Here is a 22567-nt window from a genome sequence, read left to right as displayed (position 1 = left end):
TCCTCTCACCTTCGCGGGGCCTCGGGGGGCCTCCCGGGCGCGCGGCGGGCGGGCGGGCGGGGAGCGCGGGCGGGCGGGGAGCGCGGGCCCCGTGGCGCCACCTGCGCGCACCACGCGGGAGGCGCGCGGCTGCCCCGAAGCCCGGTCTCCCGCCTGCGCAGCCGGAGCCTGTCCCACGTAGGTCCCACCTGTTTTTGTTTTTTTTCTTTCTTTCTTTTTTTTCTCTAACTTGTCCTGCGTTGGGGAGGCAGGTCTCCAATTCCCACGAAAGCTCCAGAAGAGCCGCCCCGGTTATCCACGACTCATTAATTCTAAAAGAGGATCGAGGGAATAAAACTGGTATTTACTGTGTTCCTGCAGATTGTGGATCTGCGTCCCAGGTTGGCGGAAAACCAGTCTTTTGGAAGGGTACGGTGGGTGGGAAGCATTACCATTTCAGTTCAGCTGATGGTTTCAGGAAAGGCAGTCCCTTGAGTCAGCTGATCCGTGGGCACCCCGGTAGGCTCTCCTCCTGGCAGATTGGCCCCCCCCCCCCATACTTTTGGAGATCACAGACCTGTTTCAAATCCACCTACAAACTACCTGATTTTTGCCAAGTTCCTCACACACTCTCAGACTGGGAGCCTTCTTGTGTAAATGGGAATAAACATGGCACCAGCCTGCTGGAGATGGTGCATCATTAAATAAGATAATTCGTGTAAAGGGATAATCGACGTGGCAGGTATAAAAAAAAAAAAACACTCAATAAATAACCACTGCTAAGGAACCTTTAGTTTCTGACTGATTTCCTCCAAACACATGCCCACCTGGAAAAAAAATGTAAAAGTCAGCTTTCTTAAGTTTCAACTGGAGCTTAGAGCAATTTTAATGTTGAAAGAATTGTGTGTGTGTGTGTGTGTGTGTGTGTGCATATGCTCTTGTAAAAGTATGAAATACCTAGGAAAAAAACTTACTGATAAGTGCAGGTTCTTAATAATGAAGTTACAAAGTTAAAACATAAGAAAGGCTTGAAGAAATAGAAGGAGGTGAAAATACCAACTTTACTCAAATTAACTTTTTTTTTTTTTTTAAGTAGGCTCCATACTCGGTGCCTGAACTCAGAACCCTGAGATGAAGGCCTGAGCTGAGACCAAGAGTCTGATGGTCAATCAACTGAGCCAGCCACTCAGGCGCCCCTCAAATTGGCTCTTGTAATAAAATTCTAATGATTGCAGATAGATAGGGGTGGGTGAGGGATGACACACAACACTTTTTGTAACATTCAAATGGAAGAGTATCTGTGAGAAAACCTAAGATTTTTATATTTTAAAAATGGAGAATAGAGTTGCATTACCAAATCTTAAAAAAAAAACATATTGCCAAGCTGTAATTATAATAGTGTGACGTTGATACAAGAATGAATGGATAAGCATCAGTGGAATAATTGAGGTCTAGATTTCTATAGAAGATACTTAAAAATTAACCTTAGGATAAATGTGGTATTTCACTTTTGAGGGAAAAAGAATAAATTCTTCAATAAATTAGGCTGGGGAAATTAATTAATTGGAGGAAAAAGTAAAACTAGATATTTATTTAAACCATCACCAATATAAATATGAGAACCTGTTAAATGGCAGAACAATTTAGTAACAAGTCTGATATCCCTTATTCAAGGGAAGACAGTCCATGGATTGGGGGAATACAGGGACTCAGCAGTGGAGCTCTATTCCAGAGAGATTTTGGGTAGGAGCAAGTTTTCTAGAATGTTAAAAAAGGCAATGCAGAAGCAGAGCATGACTGGCTAGTCGGAGGTTAGGAATTTCCTTACAAGACTAGCAGGTCCTATTTTCTAAGGTAAGGTAAACTAGCTAAAGCTAATTTGGAGATTTGTGATTGGTGTATGTTAGGTTTCCTGGCCAAGTGTTTCCAGAAAAGTACAGGCTGACTTAGGTTTAGACTTGTGATGTGGGACAGGCCACTAAGGTGGTGTCCATGTTATGAGTTCCTATCTATAAATTAGCTTTATCAAGCCCAAAGAACTACTACAAACAAACAACAGCGACAACAAAATCATAAGACAATAAAGGAAAATATAGGTGAATTATTTCAGAGGAGAAAGCCCAGATACAAAGCACAGGAAGAAACCAAAGGATGAGGTCTATGTTTGAGTAAATGTACAAGACTTAGACATATCGAGTATCATCGAAAAGGCAAATGACAATTTGAAGAAAATGTTTTTAACAAATGTGACAAAAAGTTGATCCTACTATCTGGACCTCTTATAAATCAATACTACATAAGACACCAACACCAAAATTCAGAAATGGATGAACAGGCATGCCATGAAAGAAGAAATTCAAATGGATTAGTATCATTTAGAAAATATTCATACTAGCTAGCAAAGACATTAATTTTTTTTTTTTTTTTAGAAATAGTGCAGTATGGGGCTCCTGGGTGGCTCAGTTAAGCGTTTGCCTTTGGTTTGGGTCATGGGATTCAGCCCCATTTTGGGCTGTCGGGCTCCCTGCTCAGCTAGGAGTCTGCTTTTCTCTATGCCCCTCCTCCCCTCCCCTACTCATGCTCTCTCTCTCACGCTCGCTTTTTCTCTCAAATAAATAACATCAAAAAAGAAAAGAAAACAACATCCTTGTTGAGGATTTTTAAAAACACAATATGCAAGCTTGATAAATATAAGTGTTGTTGGGAGTATAAATTAATACCATCTTACTAAAAAATGTAACTCAAAAAAATTTAAATGTATCCTTTGATCTAACTATTCCACTTGTGGAAGTTTATTTTAAAAAATAAGCAGATGAGTACAAAGATTTATTTGTAGGGGGTTTCATCACAATGCCTTTTTATTATAGTGAACTATCAGAACGGACTGGTTCAACACACATGTAAAAGAAACTGAAGACTATCCATAAAAGTATTAACTATGTCATCAGAGTGGTAGGATTATGGGAAATTTTCTGTTACTTGTTATTCTAGGATATCTGTATTTTCTTTATTTTTTATTTTTTATTTTTTTAAATTTTTATTTATTTATGGTAGTCACACACACACAGAGAGAGAGAGGCAGAGACACAGGCAGAGGGAGAAGCAGGCTCCACGCACTGGGAGCCTGATGTGGGATTCGATCCCAGATCGTGCCCTGGGCCAAAGGCAAGGTGCTAAACCGCTGCGCCACCCAGGGATCCCCATATCTGTATTTTCTAAGTTTTCTGTAAGAAATGTGCATTCCTTTTATAATAAGAAAAAAGAAGTCAATGTTATTTTATTTTTTTACATCGCATTATATACTTACTTCTGAGAGTGACCTTCCATTGAGTAACAACTCACAGTACTGTGCTGCTTTTTTGTTGCTGTTACTGTTCTGCATAGCGGTGTTATCACCTCTCTAGCAGGGTCCAGCGAAAGAATAAAGGCCTTTCTTCTTCACTAATTTGGACTCCTCTTTTCCTAAACTTTAGCTCTCGCTTACCAGGAGTTCAGATAGATGAGACAGAGGGAAGTAGAAGCTTGGCTTTTCTCCAGGAACAATTTTAAGAGGACTCTAAAAAAGCATGCATACTCTGCTCTCCTTTGTGTATCATCCTCAGGAGACTCTCGTTTTCCCAGGATCTCTGAAGAATAAAGAGACATTGCACTGATGGTTTGGGTGGTGAGTTACTGTCCACAAGTAGAAATGGTGTCAGTGCCCCCCTCTGGTGCCTGGCAGGGGAGCAATGCTACTGGAATGCTCTCTTCCCGCCACCACACCCCACCCATGCCAAGAAGGATTCATTTGTTCACTCATTCATTCATTCATTCAAAACCAAACTTTCATCAAGGGCTTTACTCTGAGCCAATTAAGACCTTCTCATCCCTGGACACCTGGGTGGCTCAGTGGTTGAGCGCTTACCTTCAGCTCAGAGTGTGATCCCAGGGTCCTGGAATGGAGTCCCACATTGGGCTCCCCGCAGTGAGCCTGCTTCTCCTTCTGCCTAAGTCTCTGCCTTTCTCTGTGTCTTTCATGCATAAATAAATAAAATCTTAAAAAAAAAAAAAAAAAGGCCCTATCTTCCCGAATCTCTGAAGCTCACAGGCTGGGACCCAGAGATTCAGGGCAAGACTATCGTCTACCTACAACTTGCCCAGGTATAAAATAAGGAAAAAGAAAATTTCTCTGACATTTCCCATCTTCCTCAGAGGACAAGTCAATCTAATATTATCAAATGCTCACTTTAACTTTTATTTTTCTCTCTCTTTTTTTCATAGGATACAAGCTCTCACATTACAAGTATATATGGTGAATTGAATATCTTCTCACTCTGGTTCCAGGGCTCATTCTCTTCCCCAAGGAAAACTGGCACCTTATGTTTCTTTCCAGAAGTGATCTGTGCATTTATTAACATAGGCATTTCTGCCTTTTTCCTTGTACACAAATGACAGCATATGGTACACATCCTTCTACACCTTGTTATTTCCTTTTGGTTTCATGGCTGTGGCCTCAGAGCTGCACAGTTATCCCATGTCCCAGAGAATGGATCCATCATAAGATATGTAACCAATCTTCTCCTGGACATTTAGGTTGTTTCCAGCCTTTTGCTGCCATGACCACCCTGCAGTGGCAGGGGAGTCGGTGATATAAATTCTTCAATACTCAGCTTTTCAGGGGCAGATAAGCATATACTTTGAGTAGTGTTTCCTTTGGGTCTTAATGGTGTGCTTTGCTCCATTCAGGACCTAACTCATGAAGCCTGACTCTGTTTATAGGGACAGAAGGAAGACATCTGGACCATAAACCTAGAGACATAAGCCGTGTTTACTTACCATGCTGGTCTTTAACCAGAAACCATGCCAACACCTTCAGACTGGTTCTAGCTGTGTGCTGTATATAGTCAGAAGAACATTGGCTAAATCCTTTATGTTCCTTGACTAGAAATTCTTGAGATATAGTTCTACAGATTAGGCCTGAGAACCAGGCAGGAAGAATAAAAAGGCAGCATTTTGCAAACAGAGCTCAAAACCTAGGACATTTGTAAAGCTGGCCCATATCACTTCTTTTAACTAAAAAGGAAAGGGAGAAGATGAAAAACTAAAAAATGAAATGAATCCCTCTCTTACTGGAGACCAGTTCACATGTGTGTGACCTATGCGGTCGTACAGGCCTGTGCTCAGAAGGGCTTGTGCTTGGTTTAATGCTCTACCATCACCATTGGAAATTCTTAAGAGTTTTACTTTCAAAGCCCTGTTTGTAAATGAAGGGTGAGTGGACAGTGGAGCATGCACACGAGCCCGAGGAGACTGTCTGCTTCTCCTTGCTGCCCTTCACATACGATGTTCTCCGTGTCCCAGAGCACAGAATTCCAGTGGACCTACGAGGCATGGGAGTTCCTGGAGACAGCCCCCAGAGGCCATGCTTTCCACTTGAACTAGAACTTGCTCTGAACACAGAAAGAAAGTATACCAGTTTCCTAGGGCTGCTGTAACAAAGTACACAAACAAGGTGGCCTAAAACAACAAAAATGTATTCTCTCTGCTTCTGGAGAAGAGAAGTCACTTTTTTTTTTTTTTTTTTACATTTGGTAATGTTTAATAAATGGTAAACATGCTTTAAGGATGAGCAGAATGGCATAGGGCCAAACGTGGGAGTACGTGGCACTGTGAGGAGCTACAGTCCTTTTTGGTGGGAAAGAGGAGGTCTTTTCCCACCAAATGAGGTAGCTCTGAAAAGAGCCTTTGGTTTATGGGGTGGTCAGAGGGCCCTGAGGCAGCTGTTCATTGGCATCCAGTGTACCGGATGATGGCCTTGGAGGCCTGGGACATGGCGTGTTTGTTAATCCCTGGCGCCCCCCCTCCGCCCCGCACCCCCGGCAGCAGCAGGTGCACAGCGATCTGGATCTCCCTGAGGGTGATGGTGGAGCGCTTGGTAGAGGCAGGCCAGGCCAGAGGCCTTGACGGCGATGCGCTCGAAGATGTCCTTAAGGAACGAATCCGTGAAGCTCAGGGCCTTCTGCGAGAGGCTCAGGGCGTGATCCTGGAGCCCCGGGATCAAGTCCCGCATCGGGCTCCCTGCATGGAACCTGCTTCTCCCTCTGCCTGTGTCTCTGCCCCCTCTCTGTGTCTCTCATGAATAAATAAATAAGACCTTAGAAAAAAAGTGTAATACTGTGATTGTAGTCAAACAAGAACAAATGCAGTGAAATTAGGAACCGTTAAGTTAACTTTCTGCAGCATTTCTACTGTTATTGTAGGAACTAAATACACATGAGTGCACATAAGCTATGGAACATGAATTGTATAATTTCAGGGATCTGCATATAAATTAAATACTATTATTTTTGCATTGAAAAGTGACATTGCCCAGTATAAAGATGAATAGTAAAACTCATGCTAATAGTTTACATTTTTCTTTGTTTAAAACATTAACTGGCAACTAAGAAAATCTATGACAAGTTGAGAGATGGCAGGAGAAAGGAGAAACCTTCATATTTTACTACCTTTAGTAGTACATTTCCCTGCTTTCTGAGCAGGGGCCCCCATTTTCATTTTACACGGGGTACTACAAATTGTGTAGTTGACCTAGATCCCACCACTGACCCTCTGAAGTCTACTCCAGAGGAAATCCACTGCTATGGTCTGAATATTTGTGTACCCCCCAATTCATATATTGAAACCCTTACACCCAACAGTGATGATATTAGGAGGTGGGGCCTTTGGTGATTAGGTCATGAGGCTGGAGTCCTCATGAATGAGATTAGAGACCCCAGAGAGATCCCTAGCCTCTTCCACCATGTGAAGACACAGTGAGAAGGTGCTGGCTATGAATCAGGAAGTAGACTCTCAACAGAACATGACCATACTGGTACCATCTTGATCTGTGTTCCTAGCCTCCAGAACTTGTGAGAAAGAAATTCCTGTCATTTGTAAGTGACCCAGTCTGTGGTATTTGTTAGAGCACCCCAAATGGACTAAAATACTCGTTTATATTTCCTCCCGAACATATTCTAGGCTTATTATTTAATCTGAACTCACCCCTCCCTCTCCATGGGCAACATTTGAGGGAAAATTTTCCCTATTTCTCCCCAACATTATTGTTTACCGTCATATTGTGTAGGCTTCTTGAATACAACAAGCACAGTGCCTGATTTAAAGGAGGTGATTGGGGAGTACCTCAGTGGCTCAGTGGTTGAGCATCTGTCTGCCTTTGGCTCAGGTTTTGATCCTGGGGTCCTGGGATCGAGTCCCCATGCTTCTCTCTCCCTGTGTGTCTGCCTCTCTCTGTGTCTCTCATGAATGAATGAATGAATAAATAAATACATAAATAAAATAAACGAGATGGTTGGGGTGCCTGGGTGGCTCATTTGCCTTTGGCTATGGTCATGATCTCAGGGTCCTGAGATTGAGGCCCAGGGCTCCTTGCTCAGCGGGCAGTGAGCCCCTTCCCCTCCCTCTACCCTTTCCTCTCTGCCACCCCAACCACTCCCCCCACTGCTGCTTGTGCCTTCTCTCAAATAAATAAATAAAATCTTAAAAAAAAAATAAAGGAGGTGGTCTGGGACGCCTGGGTGGCTCAGCAGTTAAGCGTCTACCTTCGGCCCAGGGCGTGATCCTGGAGACCCAGGATCGAGTCCCACATCAGGCTCCCTGCATGGAGCCTGCTTCTCCCTCTGCCTGTGTCTCTGCCTCTCTCTCTCTCTGTGTCTCTCATGAATAAATAAAAAAAATCTTTAAAAAAGAAAAAAAAAGAGGTGGTCAATACAGAGTTTACTGAGTTAGCATATAAATGAGGGACATATAGATAGCAGAGCTAATGAGGCTGAGACTTCAGGTTGGTAAATCCCCGTTTTTCATGTGAGACCCAGGAAGCTGTGTGACTGTGGACATTTATGCTCTTTGAACCTATTGTTCCTATTAGCAAAAGGGAGGAACTACTCTTTCCTTAAAACTGTCGTGGCTGTGAAAAGAAGAAACACGAAGGAAAGTACAGACTGCTTGCTAATGTTTGTCATTCAGAATAACAGCAAACATGCTAGAAACTTCCTAGAATGTTGCTCTTTAGAGTTGAAGCTCTGTGTAAACTAACTGTGGGGATGTGGTGAGCCGCCTTCTTCCCATGGGCCTCAGTTTCTCCTTCTATCAAAGGAAGGGATGGAAAGGGATGGTGGGTGAAGAACACAGACCTCAGAGATCAAGAAGACACTTCTCTTAAGTGAGAGAAGCTTGCTGAGGAGAAGTAAAGTCTCACAGTTCTCCTGGTCTACCTCTCCTGACTTCTCACCCCTGACATGCTTGGAAAGAGAGATAGGGATGGAGAACTATTTCTCCCTCTGAGGGCCAGGGGCTGAGGTGCCAGGGCGGGGCAGGGAAGCAGTAGAGAGTGGGGGATTGCTGTGAAGACAGAGCCTGTGGCACATCCAAAGCAAGAAGCCCTTTCAATACCCTCTGATTGTTCCAGTTCTAGAATCTGGGCCTAGTATTGCCAGACTGTAAGATTTTTCAAGAGAAAGAAGAAATAGAGATGCCCCTTAATTTTTACAACATTGGCTTTAAAAAAGGAAAAAAAAAAAAAAAGCTGTGTGGCCACACCTGGCATCAGCCCTAGTTTGTGAACTCAGGAATGGGTGTGTGGTAAGGAGCCTCCCAGACTGACTAGGAGTCTGTGGGGGACAATGGAGCAAGACCCTCAGAACAACCCAGACTTCAGGAGGAGGAAATAAAAGCAGCCATTAACTTCAAAGCCCCTGAGCCTGCCAGACCCCCCTCCTCTGACAGACAATGAGCAGGAAGGAAACTGAGACCGGGGACAGTAAAAAGCAACCAGGCGAGCTTGTTGAGGCCTGCAGGTGGGGCCTTTAAGATGGGAAGGTCCTGGCTGCCAGCAGCAGGGCGCCAGGAGGTCACCTTCTGTGAGGTGCTTCCTAAGCTTCCAGGTGGGCAGAGAGCTCAGGGGGAAGGGCCAAGAATGAGGGTAGCAGCCACTCACCTGGAGATCCTGAGGCCAGAAGGTAGGAGGGGAGGGGAGGCTGGGCCATCTTCTATTTAAACATTTTTTGATTACACAAGTTTCACTCTCCTCCTAAGCATGATTAAAATATTACTTAGGCCCTCAACAACCCCAGCCTCCTCCCAGCACCAGGCAGCCGTGTGATATCACATGGTTGATATACTTGGTGGCGGGGGCGGGGGGGGGGGGGGGTGGGTGTGCACATAGCCTGGGAGGGCAAGGAAAACCAGATTAGAGACTCCAGGTGGCCATGGTGGAGGAGGTGAGAAGAGGTCAGGTTCGGAGCATATTTCGAAGTGAAGGCTAATAGGAGGCCCTGCCTATTAGACCAGATGTGGGGCGTGAAAGAGGGGAACCAGGAAGGCCTTCAAGATTTTCAACCTGAGCACCTAAAGTCTGAAGTGCTTGTTTATTGATACAAGGACCTCAATCTCAGCGCTGCAAAAGTTCTGCTGTTGGCCTTACACTTGGCCTTACTTCTTTTTAGTTGTTGCTCTCAGCCGGTGACTCAACACCAGGTTCCTCATCGGCAAAATGAGAATAATGACAGCACCTCCTTTGTAGAACTATATGAAGATCAAGTGGTACATACAATGTCTGGTGTGTACAGGGCACTGAACAGGTGTGAGCCAAAATTACCATTTTGTTATTAAGTTGTAATCACATGTATACATAGTGTGTGTCCTGCTCTTTCTAAGCCCCAAATCGTCTTATGAGCATTTTTCATGAGATACCTTAAAAATACCTTTCAAAAATATTTGTAATGGCTGTATAATATGCTAGCATCTGGATAAATCATTATTTATTTAACCAGTCTTTTATTGTTGGATATTTTAAACTCTGAACAAGAGCTATTGGTAACTCTTACATCGCTTCTGGTTTTTCTCTGTGTGTTCATGTGTTATAAACAGCACTGAGTTAAAAATCCTAAAAACATACTTTCTTTATGCTTCTCTAGTTATATCTTGAGGATATACTCCTTGAAGTGAAATCGCTGTGATAAAGGGTATAGACAGCTTCATGGCTTCTGAAGTACGTTATAAATTAACTTCCAGGAAGATTCTATCAAAACACATTCCTGTCAATACAGTGTTAGAAAGTGACGGCTTCCATGACCCCTCACCAAAACAAAGTCACCATTAACCAAACAAAACAAGGAAAGAAATATATATTAGATTTTCCCTCAAATTGATTATGAAATTGAATATATTGTTTTAGTTCACATTTCTTCGCTCTCCAGTGAGACTGGAATTTAAAAACGTGATTACCTGTCATTTGTGTTTTTTCTGCAAACTGTTCTTTATCTCTCTTTCTGTTGGCATATTCAAGTTTTGCTAAAGGAAGAGCTAGCTATATACTAAAGCTAACAAGGATTAGTCTGTCGGATTTATTGCAAATGTTTTTCCTGCTGTCTTTATATTTTATGTTGGGTTTTTATAACTTACAGGACATGTATAGTCAAACCTCTTTTTCCTTCCTGAGAGATAGGCTTCCAGAACACGTTGGTATACATGTTCAAAGGCACCTGGGAATCCAATTGCAGGCCAGCCTCTGCCCTAGCATGACCATAGGCAAGTGACATCTCCTTTCAGATCATAGCTTCAATGTGTGTGTGTGTGTGTGTGTGTGTGTGTGTGTGTGTGTGTGTAGGGGGGTGGTTGTTACAGTTAGACCTCTGAGATCCCTCCCAGCTCTGGCATTCTATGATTGTAGGTTTAGAGCTAGAATTTGGTTCTGAACTCAGAACTGCAAGAAACCTTTACTGCCTATTACAGCAGTCTCTGTCTTGGGCTTCTGCGACAAATTACCATAGACTAGGGGCCTCAGACAACGGATATTTATTTCTCACAGCTCTGGAGGCTGGAAGTTTGAGATTAGGGTGCCATCATGTTTGGGTTCTTGAGAGTTCTCTTTCCAGTTTTTAGATAGCTATTTTCTTACTATATCTTCACATGGTAGAGAGAGAGAGAGAGCTCTGATCTCTTCATCCCCTTAAAAGAGCACCAATCTCATCATGGGGGCTCTACCTCTATGACCTCATTCAAACTCAATTACTTCCCAAAGGCCCCACATCTAAACACCATCACATTGGGATTGGGACTTTAACACATGAATTTTGGGGGAGGATACAAGTGTTCAGCCTATAGCAGTGTCTTTTTTTTTTCTTTAAGATTTTATTTATTTATGAGAGAGAGAGAGAGAGAGGCAGAGACACAGGCAGAGGGAGAAGCAGGCTCCATGCAGGGAGCCTGACATGGGACTCAATCCCGGGTCTCCAGGATCACACCCTAGGCCAAAGGTGGCACTAAACTGCTGAGCCACCAGGGCTGCCCTAGAACAGTGTCTAAATTGGTTTTCCATTTTTGATCCCTCCAGTCTCCAATCTTACTTTTTAAAAGATGTTATTTATTTATTTGAGAGAGCACGGGTAGGGGGGAGGTGCAGAGGGAGGGGGCAAAGCAGACTCCCGGCTGAGCAGGGAGCCCAATATGGGGCTGGATCCCAGGACCCTGAGATCATGACCTGAGCAGAAGGCAAACACTCCACCCACTGAGCCACCCAGGTGCCCTCAGGCTCCAATCTTAAATGGGTACTGCTAACATCAACTTTCCCAGAGGGTGGTTGTTAGCGGCTACTCAAGGTCCCTAGGCTGGACCCCATCTCCTTGGTAGTCCTTGATCTCCTTTTCTGCTTCCCAGCCTTATCACCTGGTGCTTTCTGTCAAATGAATATTTGTGGTTCTCTAAATATTTTTGCTCATACCATTGCCTTTGCTGGGAATGCTCCCACAGTATAAATTTTACATAGAAAAATATTACCTTTTAAACCCCAGTTAAACACCAGCTCCTCCTTAAAGACTTTAACAATTATTTCCTGGTCCAGAGGAAATTTTCTCTCTTGAACTACAGTATTTTTCACCTGCCACGTGTATGTGTATTATGATTATTGATATCAGGTCTCAGTTCCTGAACAGAAGCACACAAACTTCCCAGGCAATATATGACAACCACTAAATTAGTGAGTGCAGACTGGCAGCCTATATAGTATTTTTAGAATTGGGAAATTTCACATAAAATCCCAACTCCAGGGCAGCCTGGGTGGCTCAGCGGTTTAGTGCCGCCTTCAGTCCAGGGCCTGATCCTGGAGACCCGGGATCGAGTCCCACATCAGGCTCCCTGCATGGAGCCTGTTTCTCCCTCTGCCTGTGTCTCTGCCTCTCTCTATCTCTGTGTGTGTATCTCTCATGAATAAAAAAAATAAAAATCCCAACTCCATTTCTCTTGAAAAATCAAAAGATTTGGATTACAGTCCTATGAAGCAGGGATCAGCAAACTATAGTCCAATGGCCAAATCTGGCCTGTCATTTGTTTATATAATAAAGTTTTATTGGAACACAGCCACACTCACTCATGTATGTATTCTCTGTGGCTATTTTTATGCTACACAATGGCAGAGGTGAATAGCTGCCACAGAGATGATATAGCTCACAAAGCCTATTTACTATCAGGTCTTTTACACAAAAGGTTTGCTAAACCCTACTGTAAGGCACCAACTGTGGGCCACTATAGAGGCTCCCTTTAAAAAAAATTATTTATTTATTCATGAAAGACAGAGAGGGGCAGAGATAGAGGTAGAGGAAGAAGCAGGCTCTCTGTGAGGAGCCTGATGCGGGATTCGATCCCAGGACCCCAGGATCACACCCTGAGCCAAAGGCAGACAAGGCAGATGCTAAATCTCTGAGCCACCCAGGTGCCCCGAGGCTCCCTTTAAATGGCTCACTCCAGTTTCTGCCAGGACATCCACTACTCACTCTTAGATCAAACCTGGGCAGTTGCAAGTATTTATCTTACCCTCTAAGGCTTTTGAACCATTGCATTTTTCATTCGTATTAAACCTCTAAATCATACCCTACACGGTGTGAAAACCATTATGCCATATAAGCAAGGCAATCTCTAAAACATACCTAAAGGGTGCCTGGGTGGCTCAGTCAGTTAAGCATCTGCCTTTGGCTCAGGTCATGATCCAGTATTGGGCTCCCACTGAGCAGGAAGTCTGCTTCTCCCTCTGCTCCTCCCACTACTCGTGCTCTCTTTCTCTCACTCTGTCTCTTAAATAAATACATAAGATCTCAAAAAAAAAAAAAAAAAAGTACCTAAAAACATTACATTGCCAACACTAAATTTGATGATCAAGACTAAGAGTATTCCTCAGTAACTAGGCTACTGATAAAGTAAGTTCTTGCAGTTCAAAGCTTAGGGCCCAAAGTCAGATGTGCCCAGGGTTGATATTCCAGCTGTACCCCCAGTGAGCTGGGTGACCCCAATAAGCAAGACTGAGTTTGACTTTCCTCACCTACAAGTGCAGACCACAGGCAGTTGGCTGGCTCAGTCTGTAGGGCATGTGACTCTTGATGTCAGGGTTGTGAGGGTTGTGAGCTCAAGCCCCAAGTTGGGCATAGAGGTTACTTTAAATTTATGGGAGCCTGGGTCACTCAGTGGGTTAAGCATCTGACTTCAGCTCAAGTCATGATCTCTGGATCTCAGGATGGAGCCATGTATGGCTCTCTGCTCAGCGGGGAGTCTGCTTGTCCCTCTCCCTCTCTCCCTCCACCTGCTCGTGTGTGTGCATGCTCTCTTTCTCAAATAAATAAATAAATAAAATCTCTTTAAAAAATTTAAAAATGAGGATAATGACTGTAACTACCCCTGGAATGGAGAAAGGATGAATTAAATTCCTTCAACTAGTATTTACTAATACCTACTCTCTGTCTGGCCCTGTGCTGGGCTCTTGGGATGCAAGAGGGAACAGAAAGGACAGTCTCCACTCACTAAGAACTTACAGTCTAGAGGGGAAAATGGGTCAGGCAGCAGACCTCGGGGCCTGTGGTGCAGCTCACCTCTGAGTTTAGCCACAGCTGTGTTGGGAAGTGCTGACTGGCCCCTGGCTGCCAGGCCCCCAAAGCAGCCAGGTTCCAGAACCCGGCAGTCAGGGAGCTCATGCTCCAAAGGCAGCCCTCCACCAATGGGGATGAGAGCCTGTTAATGGAGGCTTCAGCCTCCCACCTTTCAGCAGAACAACTCTGAGGTATTCCATATGCTTCCCACAGTCCTGGTGGGAACCCACCCCTCCCCTCAGTAGTCAGGCTAACATTCTCACGCTGACTTTGCTCTTCCCTGTTGCACACTCCCTGCTTTCAGGGAAATTCAAAGTAGAACAGACGTTTTAAAAAAAGAAGAAAGAAAAAATACAAGAAGGTGGTGAGTATCATGCAGTACAAAAGAAGTCATCAGAGGCCACGTGACGTTGGGGTCATGGAAGGCCTCAGCTGAGACCTGAAGGACAAGAAGAATCCAGCCATGCGTGGTCTAGGAGAAAGAATAATCTGGGATGGAAGGGACAGCTGGTACAGAGGCCCGACGCAGAAGTGTGCTTGGCCTGTTAAAGAAGAAGGTGAGTGAACTAGGAATTTAGTGGGTGAGGAAATGAGGTGGAGAGGAGGCCAGATGGTAAGGGACCTCATAATCCAGGAACATTATTCTAAATGCCATGGATGAGAGGTCATAGGAAGATTTTAAGCAAAGGAGTGACACAGATTGATCTGCAGTTTTGTGAGAGAGGGGGTGGGGGGGGGAGGGATTGAAAACAGGACTCCCAACCATTATGGTGGGTGCTGACGGTGACTTGGACTAGTAAATTTGGGATACGTTTTACAAAGAACAATGGCAAACACAAATAGTGCCTACTGTTTGCCAGACACTCTTCTAGCAACCCTCTATAAATTAATTCAGTGTTCACAAAATCCCGGGTAGATGGGTACTATTCTTAACCCCATTTTATAGATAGGGAGACTGAGGCACAGGAAGATTGTGACTTGTCTAAGGTCACCTAGACCAAAGATTTGAACCAAGACCATCTGGCTCCACAGGCTAGGCTCTAACCGATACACAGGAGCCCACTGAGGCATCGGATGTGGCGAGGAGGAAGCTTGGAGTGCAGCAGGCCCCCAGAGCTCCAAGTGTTCTGTTAGGACTGCCTGTCCCTCCAGCCTCCAGACCCCCACTGCTGGTGAAGAGGGGGCCACTGACCTCTCTGTGCTCCAGGAAAGACTCCATCCCTCCTCTCCCCAACATTCACGGCCTCACCACCATCGTGATCTGCCTTGGACCACATCAGGACTTAAGCCCTCTTCAGCCTGGGCGTCCCGTCCCTTCCCAGACTCAGATCCTCATGCCAGCTCCTCCCCAATCCTCTCTCCATCTCCTGCAGGGCCCTCGCCCAGTCATGGGCAAGATCCCCACACATCCTCAGACTCCTCAGTGTCCCCTTCACCTTCTTGCTGTCATTTCTGTGCTGTACATTCAAATCACTTCTGGGCAACGGGCAGCCCGGGTGGCTCAGCGGTTTAGCGCCGCCCTTGGCCCAGGGCGTGATCCTGGGGACCTGGGATCGAGTCCCACGTTGGGCTCCCTGCATGGAGCCTGCTTCTCCCTCTGCCTGTGTCTCTACCTCTCTCTCTCATATGAATACAAAAATAAAATCTTAAAAAAAAAATCACTTCCGGGGCTTGAAAACACATCAAAGTCCAGGCACCTCACCAGACTAAATAAATTAAAATCTCAGAGGGTCCAGGTGCTGCTCTGGTCTCCCAAGTCGCCAGCTGTTTCTAATTTGCACCTCGAGAACCACGGACACACTGGCTCTGCCAGGAGCTCAGTTTCCCCAGCTGCTCTCTCTAGTGATGGCGCTGCCATTCCTGCCTCTGCCCCATGGACCTGCAGTGGGGGGCTCCTCCTTGCTCCCCCTTGTCACTGCCCAGACCTTTTTCCATCATAGTTCATGAAACCCTCTGGCTTTAAACCTCCTGTCATCAGAGTACAGCTCTCCCCACGTCTCCCTGCAGTCATCACCTGCCACCAGGTCTCTGCCTCATCGCTTGAGGATCTTAGCTCCTGGCTCACTGTCACTTTCCTAACCAGGTCCTGTTTGAAGTCTTGGTGTTTTCAACACCCAAGAAGACAGATGTCTGCTCCAAGACTCTCATTCTATGATCTTCTGTCCTCCGATCACCCTGTCTTCCACCCCACCTTGGCCACCCCTTGCTAGAGTCCTACCCCTACCAATAACCTCAACTTCTAGGTCACTCCCTCTAGGACTCAGCCTCCAGGGATCCTCGAAGTCCTGGATCCTACCACCTCTCCACGGTCTCATGTCCTCTCTTCTCACCTTGTCCACATTCAGTTCCAAGCTCAATCGGTCAGACCACTCCATTGCATCTATATTTAACACAATTGCCTTTCTCATGATTTGTAGCCTCCATTTGGCTAATTTTCAACCCCAGTTAAATCCACCTGCATGTACTGCACTTGTCGGGTGGTTCTCAAGGGTGGTTCCTGGATGGCAGCATCAGCATTACTTGGGAGCTTGTCAGAAATGCAATTCTCAGGCCCCGCCCCAGACCTACTGGATCAGAAACTCTGGGGGTAGGGCAGCGGTCTGCATCAGCAGCCGTCCAGGTGAGTCTGCTGTGCGTGTTCAAGTTTAAGAGCCAAGGCTTGAGTCCATCTTCTCTCCCACTCCCTCGATGACTATACTTTGTCTTCTTCCTGCAAAGGCATGATATTTCCTCCCCCACCTTACATGCAATTTGCTTTCTTATTCACTGAGAAACAGAGGAAATCAGAGGAACTTCCACAACACACCTCTGTCCCCTCTTACTGATCCTGTGTCCCCACACCCTAACTGCTCTCTCTTGTAAGGATGCAGTCTGTGTGGGCTCTTGAGAGCCCAATCACTGCCCCTGGTTCAAGCCACCACTAACTCTTGGCTGGATTTTGGCGAAAGTTTCCCAACTAGTCTCCTTACATCAGCCCTTGCTCCACCACTTTGCGTCCACACAGCAGCCAGAATCTTCTCATCAAAAGGCAATTCACAGCTCTCCTTTGCTCAAAACCTTCAGTGGCTCCCCATCTCACTCAGAGTAGAGGCCAAATTCTACCTATACTCATAGGCTCTACATGATTTGCCCACCTCTCTGTTTCCCCCTTTGATCTTGTCTCCTCTGCATGATGCTCCCCCTCCCTCCATCTGCTACTACCACACGGGGCCTCCTCGTTTTCCTCAGACATTCTGGGTATACTCCCGCCTCAGGGCCTTTGCACTTGCTGTTCTTCTTGTTCCCAGATATCTGGTCAGCTTTCCATATCCTTCAAGTCATTACTCAATTCACCTTCTCATGGAGCCTTTCTTGGCCATCTATTATAGTTTCAATTCCCACTTACTGACACTTTAATCTCTCTCCACTGCTTTTTTTTTCTCCTAATATTTACTACTGATAGACTATATATTTGACTTTTTCAACCTTGTTTACTCTGTCTCCCCAGGTGGGACATAAAGTCTGTGAGGACATGATATTTTACACTTTTTTTTCACTGTCTCAGTGCCCAGCTGAGTGTTTGGCACAGAAAGTGAGCTAATCCCCATCAATTTCTTTGAGTATTCTTGTTTACCCTTTACCTAAAACCTGGCTCCTTTCTGAGAATGTTCTTCCACTGTAGCTCCCTTACACTGGATTTTTCTTCTCCTTAGATTGGATTTGTTTTCTATTCCAATCTCCTTATACCAAAGAGCCCAAAGGGGGGTAGGTGACGTTCTTGTGCATCATTGTCACATTTCAAACCATTCTGATTCCTTCCTCCATAAACCCCTACTGCTTAGAAATTCACATCATTGGACTGAACCATCTTGTCCCAATGTCCTGTGGCCCAACGGCATTTCTCCTCATTCCTGGAGGACGTGAGGCCATGCCTCACTGTCACTATTCTGACCACTGCCTTATCATGATTCTTGCTGATTTAATTATTGTGGGTTATTATCCAAGACCCAAAACTCTCAGTTCCTGAGATCTTCTCCAATGATCCCATCTTCTACACTCAGCCCAGACCCTGACTTTGTTATTTCTAATAACCGTAAACCATCCATTTCAGGCATCATACACTGTAACTGACAACCTGTCTTTCCAGCTCTATGCTCTGGCTCCTCAACTCCAACAACCATTCTATCTCGGTGGGCCCTCCATCCATTGATCCTCCACCTTTTCATTGTCCCACACACCCACTATCAAGCCCATACTTGTTTCTGCACACAGCAGACTCCAGAGCTTATCATTAAGCCTATTTGTTGTTCAGACACTCAACTCTGCTGCTCTTTCTCACTTCATGACTTCCACCTGGCAAAATTCCAGTCTTTCAGAGAATGCAACTGTCATCTACTCGGCCCCTGGGCAACTAGATGTTGCAATAAAAAACACAGAACCATGCTGAAGACCTCACTTTAAAGATTTATTGAGAGAGAGAAAGAGAGAGAGAGCAGAGTGGGGAGCAAAGGGAAAGAATCTCAAGCAGACTTCCTACTGCTGCAGAGTGTAACTTGGTGCTCGATCTCACAACTCTGAGATCATGATCTGGGCCGAAGTCAAGGGTTGGATGCTTTAACTGACTGAGCCACCCAGGCAGCTCATGAAACCCTCACTTTAAATTGATAATAAAAGCTATATTCATTCTGCTGTCTATGGAAAGGTACCAGTATAAGTGGTTTCCATAGAATAAGTCATTTAATCCTCGTGGGAATTATTATCATCTGCATTTTCAAGTTGAGGAAACTGTGGCAGAGAAAGATCAAGGGACTGGCCCAGGATCACACAACCAAGTGGAAGAATTATCATGGAACCTGGGCAGTTCAGCTTGAGACTCTACACTTAGAAATACTTCATTGGCCTCTCAGGTCTGCGTGCTTCACAGGGCCACTAATGCACGGCTATCACCACCTTTCAGTAGGCCAGGCCGTCTCAGACCAGACCAGACAGACCAGGCGTCAGATGCACCAGGAGGGCTTGTTAAACACAGATGACTGGCCCCATTCCCTGGGGTTCTGAATCCCTGATAAGAAGGGGTGGGCTGGATCATTTGCATTTCTAACAGTGCCCAGGTGAGGCTACTCTGCTGGTCTGAAGACCCTTGTGAGGACCATGACCATGATTTCCCACCTTTTCCCAACCTCTAACACCTTGTCCCCATCCTCACTCTTGACCGCTAGGCTGACCTGGCCTCCTAACCTCACTGGGAAAACAGGAGTCATCAGAAGAGAACTTGCACAAGTTTTCCTCCTTGCCTATCTGTTGCTTTCTCTCCTGTTGTTATAGACAAGCTGTCTCGCTGCCAGGACACCCCCATCAGTATAGAAACATGCTATGACTTCTTCCATCTTAGGAAAAAAAATTTCAAGTCTCTCTCTTTGCTACCTCTCTTGGTTTTCAACAAAATCTTTCTCAACAAAACTTCTCAAAATAGTTACTGCTTGTAATTTTTTACCTAGCATCACTTTTATTTTTTAACATTTTATTGTGATAAAATATAGGTAACACAGAATATGCCCTTTTAAATATTTTAAGTGTATAAAATATATTAGTGTGTATGATCCAATGGCATTAATCATATCCACACTGTTATGCAACCATCACAACACTGTTTGCAAATCTTTTCCTACGTAGAGGAAATCCCAAAGACTCCACAAGAAAGCTACTAGAACTAATCAAGAAATTCAGCAAAGGTGCAGCCTCCTGTTGTCTCTTGAATCTTTTTCAACCATGTTTTGCCTCTAATGGCTCCTCCTCCCAAATGACTCTTTGAAATTTCCCCTGAGCTCCATCTTGCTAAAACCAATGGTCAACACTTGGTTCTCATCCTACTTTTCCTGTTGCATCATCTGACATGGTTGATAAGTCTTCCTTTTTGTAATAGCATCTTCACTTGGTGCTACAGACTGAATGTATCCCCCTCAAGTTCATATGTTGAAACCTAGTCCCCAGTGTGATGGTTTTTGGAGGTGGGGCCTTTGGGAAGTGATTAGGTCATGAGTGTGGAGCCCTCATGAACTTGAGATTAGTACCTTATGACAGAGACCCCAAATAGCTCCTTGCCCCTTCTACTCTGTGAGGACATAGCAGGAAGATGGCTATGAACCAAGAAGTGGGCTCTCACCAGACACTGAATCTGCTGGCACCTCAATCTTTGGGTTTCCAGATTCCAGAACCATGAGATAAAAATTTATGTTATGACATACCTGACGTATGATACGTGGTCGCAGTAGTCTGAATGGATTAAGACACTTGGCTTCCAGCATCATAGTCCATTGGTTCTCTTCTGCCTCTGTGGGAGACAGGCAATATGGCCTTAAGGCAAAGAATGCCACCAGCCACCAGAAGCTAGAAAAGACAGAGAGCAGATCCTCCCAGAGATTTCAGAGGGAGCATAGCTTTGCTGACACTTATATTCAGACTTCTGACCTCCAGAACTGTGAGAGAGCCAATTTCTATTCTTTTAAGTCACCAAGTTTGTGGTAATTTGTTATAGCAATCCTATGGAACTAATAGAGAGGTCTAATAGACATCTCCAACTTGATGTATCCGGAACAAAGTCTTCCCTTCCCACCCCCTCACCCTCTGAACCTGTTCCTCCCACACTGCCTCTGCCACCTCAGAAAAGGGCAATTCTAGTCTTTACAGTTGCTCAGGCCAAACCTTTCACTTTCTACCACAACCTATGTTCATATCATCAGCAAATCCTGTTGGTTCTACCTTTAAAGACAGCATCAATCAAATCAGGTCACTTCTGACCTCCTTCCCTGTAACCACCTGCGGCCAAGCCACGATCATCTCTTGCTTGGGTTTTTGCAATCATCTTCCATCTCTCTGATTTTGTCCTTGCTCCTTATGGTCTGTTCTCAAGGAATGCTGTTAAAATCTAAGTCGGACTTTGCTGCTCCTCTGCTTGAAACCCTCCAGTGGTCCTCCAGCTCACTCAACATAAAAGCCAAGTCTTTACAAGGTCCTACAAGAAAACAAAAACAAAAGAAAAAACAAAACAAAACAAAACCCCAAGGTCTTATAAGAGCCTACATGATCTGGGCCCCTGTAACCTCTCTATCACCCCCCACCCCTTCCCCTCCCATCACTTGGCTCCTTGAACCAACTGTGTTGTTTCCCACCTCAGGAACTTTTCACTGAGAATGCTGAGGGTCTGGGAGGGAAGCTCATAGAAGTGCTGGGCTACATTTTGTGCTATTTGAGATTTGAAGACATGAATTTAAAGTGGGACCAAATGAAAAAGAAAATAATAATGTGAGACCGATTGTCACAGTTTTGTCTCTTCAACGTTCAGTTGGGAATAAGTGGATGGAGAGAGAAGAGGTTTGGGCATGGCCAGGTAAAGTTTTGCTAAGGAAGAGTAATAGGAAGAGAAGATATGGACATTAAGGCCATTTGTGGAAGGGAGTGATTATAATGTCGACCATGAAATCGAACCTGGATAGGAAGAAATTAGATTAGGTGATGTATAGGATGCACTTACTACAAGACCCGATGCATTATTAGGGCTCAGTAAGCAAGAGCTAGTATCACCACAAGTCTTCATCCTAAGTATGGTAAAACCTAAAAAAGACCTGGCAAAATTATTTTTTTAAAAGATTTTATTTATTTATTCATGAGAGAGAGAGAGAGAGAGAGAGAGAGAGAGAGAGAGAGAGAGAGAGGGAGAAGCATACTGCTCGCAGGGAGCCCAATGTGGGACTCTATCCTGGGGCCCTGGGATCACGCCCTGAGCCAAAGGCAGACCCTCAACCACTGAACCACCCAAGCGTCCCAAGACCTGGCAAAATTAACTGCAGTACTATACTCTGCTGCAGTATTTGTGATTAAACCTAAGTCCCGGGATCCCTGGGTGGCGCAGCGGTTTGGCGCTTGCCTTTGGCCCAGGGCGCGATCCTGGAGACTCGGGATCGAATCCCACGTCAGGCTCCCGGTGCATGGAGCCTGCTTCTCCCTCTGCCTGTGTCTCTGCCTCTCTCTCTCTCTCTCTCTCTGACTATCATGAATAAATAAATAAAATCTTTAAAAAAAAAACAAAAAAAAAAAAACCTAAGTCCCTATAAATAAGAGATAGCTTTGAAGATAGAGCAATTAAATTCAAGACAAAGATGATAATTAACAAGTATACCTGTATCTTAGGTATAAGTACCTAATTATATATTTTATATATATAATATATATAAAATTATATATTTTAATACATATGTAATAAATTTATTTTAATATATTTAATACATAAATAAAAAGTATATTTTTGAGTTCACCACTGCCAGAGTGAAAAGTCATAACTGCTTTCAACACTAAGAATTTATAATGAGCAGCCTGCCAAAAACACATCCAAACACATCCTTCAATTTAAATACATAAAGCCTTGCTTACCCTGAAAGAGTTTAGCCTGATGATATGGTGGCATTCTCTTTGATGTAGGCCTCATCTTACAAATCGTTACTGACTTGCTTTCAGGGAGACATTAATGCTGACATAGAAAGTGCCTTTTCATCTGTTACCCATATCTGCCAGGCGGCAAGCTGTGGTTGAGTAATTGGAAACACACAACCAAATGGATCAACTTTATCAATGTGTTCTGGGTGCCCAAGGCCATGGCCCATTTTCCTTCAAGTTTCAGTGGTATTTAAAAATTTGGCTAAGGAAAACATTTTATTTCTATGTTTGTG

At 44.6% G+C, this 22567-nt stretch overlaps 1 protein-coding gene across 2 annotated transcripts in view; it reads right to left on the bottom strand.

Moving 5' to 3' along the window:
* The window catches only part of CCNJL (cyclin J like), a 77552-nt gene extending 55220 nt beyond the window's left edge, over nucleotides 1–22332 (bottom strand). The window contains exons 1-4 of one of the 2 annotated variants that reach the window (XM_072756722.1): nucleotides 22272–22332; nucleotides 20604–20856; nucleotides 20090–20175; nucleotides 10–4013 (exon numbers count right to left, since the gene is read on the bottom strand). The gene's annotated coding sequence lies outside the window, so the exon portion shown is untranslated. The remainder of the gene's footprint in view (nucleotides 1–9; nucleotides 4014–20089; nucleotides 20176–20603; nucleotides 20857–22271) is intronic. The other variant, XM_072756723.1, reaches the window with a different exon arrangement.
* Between the last annotated feature and the right edge of the window lie 235 nt (nucleotides 22333–22567).

Source organism: Vulpes vulpes, chromosome 4 (genome assembly GCF_048418805.1).
Source record: "Vulpes vulpes isolate BD-2025 chromosome 4, VulVul3, whole genome shotgun sequence".
Taxonomy (NCBI): Eukaryota; Metazoa; Chordata; class Mammalia; order Carnivora; family Canidae; genus Vulpes; species Vulpes vulpes.
This window is presented reverse-complemented; position numbering and strand designations above follow the sequence as displayed.